The sequence below is a fragment of the Phyllobates terribilis genome, unplaced genomic scaffold, assembly GCF_046119375.1.
Source record: "Phyllobates terribilis strain yellow unplaced genomic scaffold, ASM4611937v1 Scaffold_191__1_contigs__length_3620865, whole genome shotgun sequence".
Classification (NCBI taxonomy): Eukaryota; Metazoa; Chordata; class Amphibia; order Anura; family Dendrobatidae; genus Phyllobates; species Phyllobates terribilis.
Window position 1 is genome coordinate 3,146,370 of NW_027362951.1, and position 13,263 is coordinate 3,159,632.

At 50.4% G+C, this 13,263-nt stretch overlaps 1 pseudogene; it reads left to right on the plus strand.

Annotated features, from left to right (window-relative positions):
* The window catches only part of LOC141213276 (UDP-glucuronic acid decarboxylase 1-like), a 116,672-nt pseudogene that overhangs the window by 76,668 nt on the left and 26,741 nt on the right, over positions 1-13,263 (plus strand).

Consider the following 13,263-nt stretch of genomic DNA (forward strand, 5'->3'; position numbering starts at 1 on the left):
TTTTGGCCCGCGTCCTCGTCCTCTGGCCCGCGTCCTCCATACCTCGTCCTCTGGCCCGTGTCCTTGTCCTCTGGCTCACGTCCTCCTTACCTCGTTCTTTTAGCCCGTGTCTTCCAGACCTGGTCCCCTGGCCCACGTCCTCCATACCTCTTCCTTTTGGCCCGAGTCCTCCGTACCTCGTCCTCTGGCCCCCGTCCTCGTACTCTGACCCGCATCCTTGTCCTCTGGCCCGCGTCCTCCATACCTTGTCATTTTTGGCCCGCGTCCTCCATACCTGATCCTTTTGGCCCGCGTCCCCCATACCTGGTCCTTTTGGCCTGCGTCCTCCATACCTGGTCCTTTTGGCCCGCGTCCTCCATACCTGGTCCTTTTGGCCCATGTCCTCCATACCTGGTCGTTTGGCCCACGTCCTCCATACCTGGACCTTTTGGCCCACGTCCTCCACACCTTGTCCTTTTGGCCCGCGTCCTCCACACCTCGTCCCTTTTGGTCCTCGTCCTCTGGCCCGCGTCCTCCATACCTCGTCCTCTGGACTGCGTCCTCGTCCTTTTGGCCCGCGTCCTCCATACCGCGTCCTCTGGCCTGCGTCCTCGTTCTTTTGGCCCGCGTCCTCCATACCTCTTTCTTTTGGCCCGCATCCTCCATACCTGGTCCTTTATGGCCCGCGTCCTCCATACTTAGTCCGCTATCCCGCGTCCTTCATACCTCGTCCTTTTGGCCCGCGTCCTCCATTGCTCGTCCTCTGGCCCGCGTCTTCCATACCTCGTCCTTTTTGGCCCGCATCCTCCATACCTGATCCTTTTTGGCCCGCGTCCTTTTCTGGCCCGAGTCCTTTTCTGGCCCGAGTCCTTCATACCTCGTCCTTTGTGGCCCGCGACCTCGTCCTCTGGCCCGCGTCCTCATACTTTGGCCCGCGTCCTCCATACCTGGTCCTTTGGCCCGTGTCCTCCATACCTGGTCCTTTTAGCCCACGTCCCCCATACCTGGTCCTTTTGGCCCGCGTCCTCCATACCTGGTCCTTTTGGCCCACGTCCTCCATACCTGGTCGTTTGGCCCACGTCCTCTATACCTGGACCTTTTGGCCCGCGTCCTCCACACCTTGTCCTTTTGGCCCGCATCCTCCACACCTCGTCCCTTTTGGTCCTCGTCCTCTGGCCCGCGTCCTCCATACCTCGTCCTCTGGACTGCGTCCTCGTCTTTTTGGCCCGCGTCCTCCATACCTTGTCCTCTGGCCTGCGTCCTCGTCCTTTTGGCCTGCGTCCTCCATACCTCGTCGCTTTTTGCCCGCGTCCTTCATACCTCGTCCTCTGGCCCGCGTCCTCATCCTCTGGCCCGCGTCCTCCTTACCTCGTCCTTTTGGCCAACGTCCTCCATACCTGGTCCTCTGGCCCGCGTCCTCCATACCTCGTCCTTTTGGCCTGCGTCCTCCATACCTCGTCCTCTGGCCCGCGTCCTCGTCCTCTGGCCCGCGTCCTCCATACCTGGTCATTTTTGGCCCGCGTCCTCCATACCTGGTCCTTTTTGGCTCACGTCCTCCATACCTGGTCCTTTTTGGCCCGCGTCCTCCATAACTGGTCCTTTTGGTCTGCATTCTCCATACCTGGTCCTTTTGGTCTGCATTCTCCATACCTGGTCCTTTTGGCCCGCGTCCTCCATACCTGGTCCTCTGGCCCGCGTCCTCGTCCTCTGGCCCGCGTCCTCGTCCACTGGCCCGCGTCCTCGTCCACTGGCCCGTGTCCTCCATACCTGGTCCTCTGGCCAGTGTCCTCCATTCCTGGTCCTCTGGCCCGCGTCCTCCATACCTCGTCCTTTTGGCCCGCGTCCTCGTCCTCTGGCCCGCGTCCTCGTTCTTTTGGCCCACATCCTCCATACCTGGTCCTTTTTGGCCCACGTCCTCCATACCTGGTCCTTTTTGGCCCGCGTTCTCCATACCTGGTCCCCTGGCCCGCGTCCTCCATACCTGGTCCCCTAGCCCGCGTCCTCTGGCCCGTGTCTTCCATACCTGTTCCTCTGGCCAGCATCCTCCATACCTGGTCTTCTGGCCCGCGTCCTCCATACCTGGTCCTCTGGCCCGCGTCCTCCTTACCTCGTCCTTTTGGCCAACGTCCTCCATACCTGGTCCTCTGGCCCGCGTCCTCCATACCTCGTCCTTTTGGCCTGCGTCCTCCATACCTCATCCTCTGGCCCGCGTCCTCGTCCTCTGGCCCGCGTTTTCCATACCTGGTCATTTTTGGCCCGCGTCCTCCATACCTGGTCCTTTTTGGCTCACGTCCTCCATACCTGGTCCTTTTTGGCCCGCGTCCTCCATAACTGGTCCTTTTGGTCTGCATTCTCCATACCTGGTCCTTTTGGTCTGCATTCTCCATACCAGGTCCTTGTGGCCCTCGTCCTCCATACCTGGTCCTCTGGCCCGCGTCCTCGTCCTCTGGCCCGCGTCCTCGTCCACTGGTCCGTGTCCTTCATACCTGGTCCTCTGGCCGGCGTCCTCCATACCTTGTCCTCTGGCCCGCGTCCTCCATACCTCGTCCTTTTGGCCCGCGTCCTCGTCCTCTGGCCCGAGTCCTCGTTCTTTTGGGCCGCGTCCTCCATACCTGGTCCTTTTTGGCCCACGTCCTCCATACCTGGTCATTTTTGGCCCGCGTTCTCCATACCTGGTCCCCTGGCCCGTGTCCTCCATACCTGGTCCCCTAGCCCATGTCCTTTGGCCCGCGTCCTCCATACCTCGTCCTCTGTCCCGTGTCCTCCATACCTGGTCCTTTTTGGCCCGCGTCCTCCATACCTGGTCCTTTTGGCCCGCGTCCTCCATACCTGGTCCTTTTGGCCCGCGTCCTCCATACCTGGTCCTCTGGCCCGCGTCCTCCATACCTGGTCCTTTTGGCCTGCGTCCTCCACACCTCGTCCCTTTTGGCCCGCGTCCTCGTCCTCTGGCACGCGTCCTCCATACCTCGTCCACTGGCCCGCGTCCTCGTCCTCTGACCCGCGTCCTCGTCCTCTGGCCCGCGTCCTCCATACCTGGTCCTTTTTGGCCCGCGTCCTCCTTACCTGGTCCTTTTTGGCCCGCGTCCTCCATACTTGGTCCTTTCTGGCCCGAGTCCTCCATACCTGGTCATTTTTGGCCCGCGTCCTCCATACCTGGTCCTTTTTGGCCCGCGTCCTCCATACCTGGTCCCCTGGCCCGCGTCCTCCATACCTCGTCCTTTTGGCCCGCATCCTCCATACCTCATCCTCTGGCCCGCGTCCTCGTCCTCTGGCCCGCGTCCTCCATACCTGGCCTTTTTTGGTCCGCGTCCTCCATACCTAGTCCTTTTTGGCCCACGTCCTCCATACCTGGTCCTTTTTGGCCCGCGTCCTCCATACCTGGTCCTTTTGGTCCGCATCCTCGTCCTCTGGCCCGCGTTCTCGTCCTCGGGCCTGCGTCCTCGTCCTCTGGCCCATGTCCTCCATACCTGGTCCTCTGGCCAGCATCCTCCATACCTGGTCTTCTGGCCCGCGTCCTCCATACCTGGTCCTCTGGCCCGCATCCTCCATACCTCGTCCTTTTGGCCCGCGTCCTCCATACCTGGTCCTTTGGCCCGCGTCCTCCATACCTCGTCCTTTTGGCCTGCGTCCTCCATACCTCGTCCTCTGGCCCGCATCCTCGACCTCTGGCCCTCGTCCTCCATACCTGGTCATTTTTGGCCCGCGTCCTCCATACCTGGTCCTTTTTGGCCCGCGTCCTCCATACCTGGTCCTTTTGGCCCGCATCCTCCATACCTGCTCCTCTGGCCCGTGTCCTCCATACCTGGTCCTTTTTTGGCCTGCGTCCTCCATACCTGGTTCTTTTTGGCCCGCGTCCTCCATACCTATTTTTTTTTTGGCCCGCGTCCTCCATACCTCGTCCATTTTGCCCCGCGTCCTCTATACCTTGCCCTTTTTGCCCCGCGTCCTCGATACCTGGTCCTTTTTGGCCCGCATCCTCCTTACCTGGTCCTTTTCGGCCCGCATCCTCCATACCTGGTCCTTTTTGGCCCGCGTCCTCCATACCTATTCCCCTGTCCCGCGTCCTTCATACCTCGTCCTCTGGCCTGCGTCCTCCATACCTGGTCCTTTTAGGCCCGCGTCCTCCATACCTGGTCCTTTTTGGCCCATGTCCTTTTCTGGCCCGCGTCCTTTTCTGGCCCGCGTCCTTCATACCTGGTCCTTTGGCCCGCGTCCTCCATACCTGGTCCTTTTGGCCCGCGTCCCCCATACCTGGTCCTTTTGGCCCGCGTCCTCCATACCTGGTCCTTCTGGCCCGCGTCCTCCATACCTGGTCGTTTGGCCCACGTCCTCCATACATGGACCTTTTGGCCCGCGTCCTCCACACCTCGTCCCTTTTGGTCCTCGTCCTGTGGCCCGCGTCCTCCATACCTCGTCCTCTGGACTGCGTCCTCGTCCTTTTGGCCCGCGTCCTCCATACCTCGTTCTTTTGGCCCGCATCCTCCATACCTGGTCCTTTTTGGCCCGCGTCCTCTATACTTACTCCCCTGTCCCACGTCCTTCATACCTCGTCGCTTTTGGCCCGCGTCCTTCATACCTCGTCCTCTGGCCCGCGTCCTCGTCCTCTGGCCCGCGTCCTCTTTACCTCGTTCTTTTGGCCCGCGTCCTCCATACCTGGTCCTTTTTGGCCCGCGTCCTCCATACCTAGTCCCCTATCCCGCGTCCTTCATACCTCGTCCTTTTGGCCCGCGTCCTCCATTGCTCGTCCTCTGGCCCGCGTCTTCCATACCTCGTCCTTTTTGGCCCGCATCCTCCATACCTGATCCTTTTTGGCGCGCGTCCTTTTCTGGCCCTCGTCCTTTTCGGGCCCTCGTCCTTCATACCTTGTCCTTTGTGGCCCGCGACCTCGTCCTCTGGCCCGCGTCCTCCATGCCTGGTCCTTTGGCCCGTGTCCTCCATACCTGGTCCTTTTAGCCCACGTCCCCCATACCTGGTCCTTTTGGCCTGCGTCCTCCATACCTGGTCCTTTTGGCCCGCATCCTCCATACCTGGTCCTTTTGGCCCGCGTCCTCCATACCTGGTCCTCTGGCCTGTGTCCTCCATACCTGGTCATTTTGGCCTGCGTCCTCCACACCTCGTCCTTTTGGCCCGTGTCCTCCACACCTCGTCCCTTTTGGCCCGCGTCCTCGTCCTCTGGCCCGCGTCCTCCATACCTCGTCCTCTGGCCCGTGTCCTTGTCCTCTGGCTCACGTCCTCCTTACCTCGTTCTTTTAGCCCGTGACTTCCAGACCTGGTCCCTTGGCCCGAGTCCTCCGTACCTCGTCCTCTGGCCCGCGTCCTCGTACTCTGACCCGCATCCTAGTCCTCTGGCCCGCGTCCTCCATACCTGGTCCTTTTTGGCCCGCGTCCTCCATACCTGGTCCTTTTTGGCCCACTTCCTCCATACATGGTCCTTTTTGGCCCGCGTCCTCCATACCTGGTCCTTTGTGGCGCGAGTCCTCCATACCTGGTCATTTTTGGCCCGCGTCCTCCATACCTGGTCCTTTTTGGCTCACGTCCTCCATACCTGGTCCCTTTTGGCCCGAGTCCTCCATACCTGGTCATTTTTGGCCCGCGTCCTCCATACCTGGTCCTTTTTGGCCCGCGTCCTCCATACCTGGTCCTTTTTGGCCCGAGTCCTCCATACCTCGTCCTTTTTGGCCCACGTCCTCCATACCTCGTCCTTTTTGGCCCGCGTCCTCCATACTTCGTTCTTTTTGGCCCGCGTCCTCCATACCTGGTCCTTTTTGGCCCGCATCCTCCTTACCTGGTCCTTTTCGGCCCGCGTCCTCCATACCTGGTCCTTTTTTGGACCGCATCCTCCATACCAAGTCCCCTGTCCCGCGTCCTTCATCCCTCGTCCTTTTGGCCCGTGTCCTCCATTCCTCGTCCTCTGGCCCGCGTCCTCCATACCTGGTCATTTTGGCCCGCGTCCTCCATACCTGTTACTTTTTGGCCCTCGTCCTTTTCTGGCCCGCGTCCTTTTCTGGCCCGCGTCCTTCATACCTCGTCCTTTGTGGCCCTCCCATACTTTGGGAATGCTTTTCTGCAAAGGGGACAGGATGACTGCACCGTATTAAAGGGAGAATGGATGTGGAGTAATGTATCGCGAGATTTTGGCCAATAACCTCCTTCTGACAGTAAGAGCATTGAAGATGGGTCGTAGCTGGGTCTTCCAGCTTGGCAATGATCTGAAACACACAGTCAGGGCAACTAATGTTAAGAAGCATTTCAAAGTCCTGGAGTGGCCTAGCCAGTCTCCAGATCTTAACCCAATAGAAAATCTTTGGAGAGAGCTGAAACTCAATGTTGCCCAACAACTGCCCCGAACCTGAAAGATCTGGAGATCTGTATGGATTAGCGGGCTAAAATCCCTGCTGCAGTGTCTTCAAACCTGGTCAAGAACTTCAGGAAACGTTTGACCTCTGTAATTGTAAACAAAGGTTTCTGTACCAAATATTTAAGTTTTAAGTTGTATCAAATACTTAATTTGCATTTTTATTACATGAAATATATAAAAATCATACGATATGATTGTTTGCTTTTTTTTTTTTCTGAGATTCTGTGTCTGAGGTGTATCTACGATAACAATTACAGACCCCTCCATTCTTTGTAGGTGGTAAAACTTGAAAAATCGGCAGTGTTTCAAATACTTATTTTCCCCACTGTGTGTGTTTTTGTTTTATCAAACTCTGAATTTTTTTCGTTATGCAGTGTACTTTATTTGATAACGGAAATTGTCATTCAAAACTGCAATAAAACCATCATATAGCTATGTTACTGGAAAAATAATTAATAAAATTGTGGATCTTTAAAGGCAAGGAGGGAAACATTTCTGCACCTTCAAGGTGTTAGCGAAATTCTTTTTGAAAGTATGTGTAATTTAATGAACTTCTGAATGTTTTTGTAGTTGTTCATTTTTACAGGCAAGAGTTGTTCAAACTGCATCACAAAGTTTTATCATCTATTAAGCCATTTTTCTTATATTTTACCGTAAATAAGGTTTTTGTTTTTCCTTCTGTAGGTATATGGATCAGGATCACAGACTAGGGCGTTTCAATATGTCAGGTTAGTGTGTAATAGTGTGTGTGTGTGTGTATATATATATAATCTGAGAGAGAGAGAGAATACATACATCTCTATTATACAAAATTTCATTTCTGCCACCATAGTTGGGTCATTTCACTTAGTAAAGAATTAGCAAAATTCTGCTGACAGGTTTTACAGGCATTGTCATGTTGGCGCTGTTACAGATTAAAATGATACTTGCAGTGAAGAATTAAATTTTGTGGTTCTTGATTTTAAATATCGCGCCGGCGCATTCAATATAGTGGTCTTCAAAAATGAAACCAACAAAATGCCGTCCACTGTGTACCGAGGACCAATGCGGGAGCGTGCACAAGAGGCAGTCATCACCACTGCACATAGGAGCGCAGCGCACACAGGATTGCTCCCAACATATTTGGTATTACTAGTATTAAAATAAATTCAACCCCACTGTGCCGCCAATGTATCAAAATATAATCTAAATATTAATTTTCTGTCTGCCTACCTAGTGGGATAGAGCATATATATACATAGTGATACAGAACTTATCAGACTGTAAACAGCATGGTAAAGGCAGTTGGTGAGGATAGATAGCTAGGCATCTATTTATTAAATAGAAAATCTTTCTAGAGGTTGATGATGATGAAAAGCTTGATAGGCGATACATTGGTTGATATATCGTTAGATATTCACTAGGTTGATCTATCCATCCAATAAATGTATGGCTAGAAAATGTATTGATCAATATACAGTGGGTACGGAAAGTATTCAGACCCCTTTAAATTTTTCACTCTTTCATTGCAGCCATTTGGTAAATTCTAAAGTTCTTTTTCTTTTCTCATTAAGGTACATGCTGCACCCCATCTTGACTGAAAAAATCCAGAAATATAGAGATTTTTTAAAGAAAAACTGAAATATCAACTGGTCATAAGTATTCAGACCCTTTGCTCAGACACTCATATTTAAGTCACATGCTGTCCATTTCCTATTTCCTTGTGATCCTCCTTGGGATGGTTCTACTCCTTCATTGGAGTCCAGCTGTGTTTAATTAATAGGACTTGATTTGGAAAGGCACACACCTGTCTGTCAGACCAAATGAGAATCATGAGCTCAAAGGAACTGCCCAAGGAGCTCAGAGACAGAATTGTGGCAAGACACAGATCTGGCCAAGGTTACAAAAGAATTTCTACATTACACAAGGTTCCTAAGAGCACAGTGGCCTCCATAATACTTAAATGGAACAAGTTTGGGACCACCAAAAGTCTTCCTAGACCTGGCCGTCCAGCCAAACTGAGCAATCGTGGGAGAAGAGCCTTGGTGAGAGAGGTAAAGAAGAACCCCAAGATCACTGTGGCGGACCTCCAGAGATGCAGTAGGGAGATAGGAGAAAGTTCCAAAAAGTCAACTATCACTGCAGCCCTCCACCAGTTGGGCCTTTTTGGCAGAGTGTCCCGACCGAAGCCTCTCCTCAATGCACCAGAGGAAGATAGTTTACTATCGAAACGCGTTGTGGAAAGGGCTCATTAAATTTTATTTTTTAGCCCCAATCTGTCATCTCCAGTGTTAATCTTTTTAGCGCTCCATAGACCGCTTTTTATTCAATCCACTATATCGCCTTAATGCAAGACATATGAAAACCTGCATAGAATTTGCTCAAAAACACACTCCCAGACTATGAGAAATAAGATTCTCTGGTCTGATGAGACTAAGATAGAACTTTTTGGTGATAATTCTAAGCGGTATGTGTGGAGAAAACCAGACACTGCTCATCCTCTGCCCAATAGTGAAACCTGGTGGTGGCAGCATCATGCTATGGGGGTGTTTTTCAGCTGCAGGGACAGGACGACTGGTTGCAATTGAAGGAAACATGAATGCGGCCAAATACAGAGTTATCCTGGATGAAAACCTCTTCCAGAGGGCTCTGGACCTCAGACTTGGGGAAAGGTTCACCTTCCAACAAGACAATGACCCTAAGCACACAGCTAAAATAACAAAGGAGTGGCTTCAGAACAACTCTGTGACCATTCTTGACTGGCCCAGCCAGAGCCCTGACCTAAACCCAATTGCGCATCTCTGGAGAGACCGGAAAATGGCTGTCCACCAATGTTCACCATCCAACCTGACGGAACTGGGAAGGATCTGCAAGGAAGAATGGCAGAGGATCCCCAAATCCAGGTGTGAAAAACTTGGGTGCTGCTACTCAATACTGAGCAAAGGGTCTGAATACTTATGATCATGTGATATTTCAGTTTTTCTTTTTTAATTTGCAAAAATGTCTACATTTTGTTTTTTTCAGCCAAGATGGGGTGCAGAGTGTACTTTAATGAGAAAAAAATGAACTTTTTAGAATTTACCAAATGGCTGCAATGAAACAGAGTCAAAAATTTTAAAGGGGTCTGAATACTTTACATACCCACTGTATCTACCAATGAATGTATCGCCTATCTACATCTTCACTTACTGCCTTTACCATGTTATTTACAGTCTGGTTCGTTCTAGATCCCCCCTCTTTAGCACATATGCGATTTGCACTTAGTCGCATGCTGACTAGCTGCTCTCCCCATTTCTCTCAAAGCTCAGTGAAAAACAGACTAGTTGTTGCATGACCGTAAGTATGAAAATCACATGAGTGAAGTGGCCATGAGATGACTGATGAAACCTGCCAGCGAGCAGAGCTGAATCCTGACGGTATATTAAATGCTATTTGGATTGGACTGGCATGCCACAGGGCTTCAGTTTATAATTAAAGGACTCGTCCGGTTTGTGATGAAAGTCTGCAGTCACTCTGTGACTTCAGGCTTCTGAAATATCACAGCGCATGCACTGCACACTTTTTTAAAATTCTCCCTTGCCGGTGGCAAGAGTGGACGGTCATGTAAGTGCAAGTATGTGATTTGTATACTTCTGGCCATATTCCGACTAGACGTGTCTGGCCTCGCTCAATTCATTTTCATCGAGTAAGGCCACACGTCTAGTCGGCATGTGACTGCATGTATGCAAATCGCTGGCATGAGAGAATCCTGACAGTGTGCAGAGCGCGTTGTGAGAATTCTGAAGTCTGCCGTCACATAGAATGACTGCAGACTCATTACAAACTTGGACAACCCCTTTAATGTTCCTAACATAAATACAAATATGAGAATTAGTCAGTATTACAAAAAAACATTTATATCCAGGTACCGGAAAGATGATGTTGTCTCTGGGAGTCGTTCTCTTTATTTTCTTCATCTTGTCCAGACTCCACACAATGCCCTTAAAAATAGCAGTGTCATTATAATGCTCCTGAATAAAAAATATCGGCTCTAAGCTGAGCCCCTGAATAAATAATTGCCCCTTACTATATTCCCTGCACAAAATATATCTTTATACTGCCTCCGCACACATCCCCATACTGAGTCTGCATCCATGCCCCCTCAAATTTCTCCTGTTTCCCCCTCCCCATATTGTGTCCGCACCCATCCCTCGTTCCCCAAACTGTGTAATTTAATCCTATTACATCTTCCCCCATCCAAACTTTTGGGGGTCGGAGCAGATGTAAAAGGATTTAAGGACCCATTTTAGGGGTGGGGGCAGATGTAATATTTGGGCTGCAAACTGTCTTTAAATCCTGTTTCACTGCCCCCGTACAATTAAACACAGGGAGCCGGCGCTGCACCTTCAGTGAGCTGGCTGTCAGCTTGACAGCTGGCTCAGAGAAGAACAGACTCCCAATTCGGGGGAGAGTGGCAAAAATGCAACCGCCGAAGGAGACTCCTCGAACCGCCGCATTAGGAAGCCAGTCTGCGCCCCTCTGCAGGCTGCAAAGCGCCATTGCCATTTTGTTTTGTTTATTTTTTTTAAAGACCACTATACTGACTGCGCAGGTGCGATATTTAAATTAGGAGGCAGGTGACCTGCCATTTAAGGACAGAATGTTTTATGCGCATGAAATTACCCTTGGGGAAGTAGTAAAACTGCTGTCATGTAGTGGTCCATATTCATGCGCTCTGTATATGCTCTCACCACCATCACTGATTGGCAGCTTTCTGCCTATGCACACTGGTGTGGGCGGGATTATGTAGAGCTCTGCATTCTGAGAATCTGTAGATCTGCAGCAGATAAAACAGGGATTCTATCAAAATGACGTCATTCTGCTTTCAGATGCAAAAACCTGGTGACAGATTCCATGTAAAGGAGGTTTTCAACTAATAAATGAGAAAATTGCTGAAAAGATATTTTGTAAAGTGGGAAATTAAAGTGGGAAATTAAAGTCATCTATAGATAATACATGCTGTTTAGTTTCACTCCGCATGGCATTCCTTGGGAGTTGTGGCAGAGCGTAATGTTCAATCACTGCTGCCTTATAAATGATGTATCTATGGGTCCATTCATACTGGATGGCGTGAAGTGTGGGTATAAATATAGGTTTTATTGCCCTCTAGTGACCAATCTATGTATATATATACAATATCTTAGTAACTACAATTTGTCCATATTGTAATCGCGTAACAAAGCCTGAAGCCTCTTTTTTTTTCCCCAGAATTAATAGTCTTGCATTTAATAAGTACATACTGTCCCCTTTTGTAAAAGTTTATAAACTGCAGCAGTAAGAATTAGGTACTTGGTTCCATCTTATCCTGTGAATAGATAACTTGCTAAGTGATCCGGCTCTCCTCTTTTGGGGTTCGACCGCTGGGAATACTACTTCTCCATTTATTGTTTTGGGACTCCTGGAGATGGCAGTGCTATAGACACTGTATAGGGCAGTGGTCCTCAACCTTTCTTATCTGGAGAGCCACATCCAGATGCACCTTGGGGTAGTGACATCTGCTCCTGCTCTCCCCCAAAGTAGCGTCACCCAAATCCCCAATTACTATTATAATGGCAGCCAAACTTTCCCATAGAAATTAAACGGAGGCCGTATGCTTGCATCCAGTGGTTGTCACCTTACCCCGATTCAGTATGCTCGCATCAAGCACTCCCACCACACTATCACATCCAGCTGAAAGAATCTCCTGTGACTGGCAGGATGTTCCTACCTCCAGATAAATTAAATATATTAATCTCTAAAACCACAAGGCTGGTATATGTGCCTACAGATTTGTGCTACGGTGCAGGGCTAGTCACAGGTCTGGAGACCTGCTCTTTATAGCTTTTTACTGGACCTGGTGCTAATGCATCAAGCTGGCAGACAACCACGATCCACACATCATGGGCCTGCGAGTCACAGGTTGGGGATCTCTGGTATAGGGCATTCTGTAGCTCTCTGGATTGGTTGGGAAAAAATTGATCCTCTAAATAGGTTGACCAGGCTTTTAAGAAAAAAAAAATTTGTTCCATTTTACCACATTTTTGCGTATTACTTGTTGCCGATTTGAGCAAAGAAACTTGACAATATATCATAGTACTGTGCTAGTGAGTGGGGTGTTATACATTCTGTAAAAAGCCCCATTTCTGTCTGAGAGTTCTTGTAAGGGCAGAGACAAACTGCCATATAACTGGTGCGATGATCACATCACAGTGCCCGGCTGGCCTGGCGCCTCTCCTGACCTCAGCATGACAGCCTGATGGATTTCTGTGCAGTTGTCAAGCTCAGGTCAGGAGAGCAGACAACCAGTACAAGGTTTATGATGCAATCCTCGCACGAGTTATATGGCCGACTGTCTCTGCCCTTACTTTTTGGATGAAAAAAAAAAAAATAATTTATGACCTTTTAAAAAACTTTACTGCATTGTATTACTGTAGGGAGGGTCCCTTTTTTCCATGATGTCACCAGATTTCAGGAGACTAGTACATTCCGCTCTGATGACCTAAAATGGACCCCAGAGCTGTCTGTGCACCCAGAGTAAAACCTAAAGGGGTTGGGCACTACTGTACATGTTCCTCTCATGTGAGTGAACTGCCATAGATGAAACTTTACTAAATACCTGGATTCTCAAATCCTTCTGTAGCCTGAGCTGCTCTACTGCTCACATGCTGCCTGGCTGAGAATCCTCTGACTTGTGATGTCACCTCTGACTCTCCCTGTCATCTTGTCTTTGGATTCTGGTGACATCACAATGGTGTGACTTCCATGCTCACTCACTGATCACGTGTGTGTGTGTAGATAATATTTCCATATAGTGCCCTTTGAATAAGTATAAGTATGCCCCGTGAACTTTCCACATTTCTTCATATTACACACAAGCTTAAATGTGTTTAGTATATCACGTAAAATACAGAGTTTCAAGTATTTGTGAC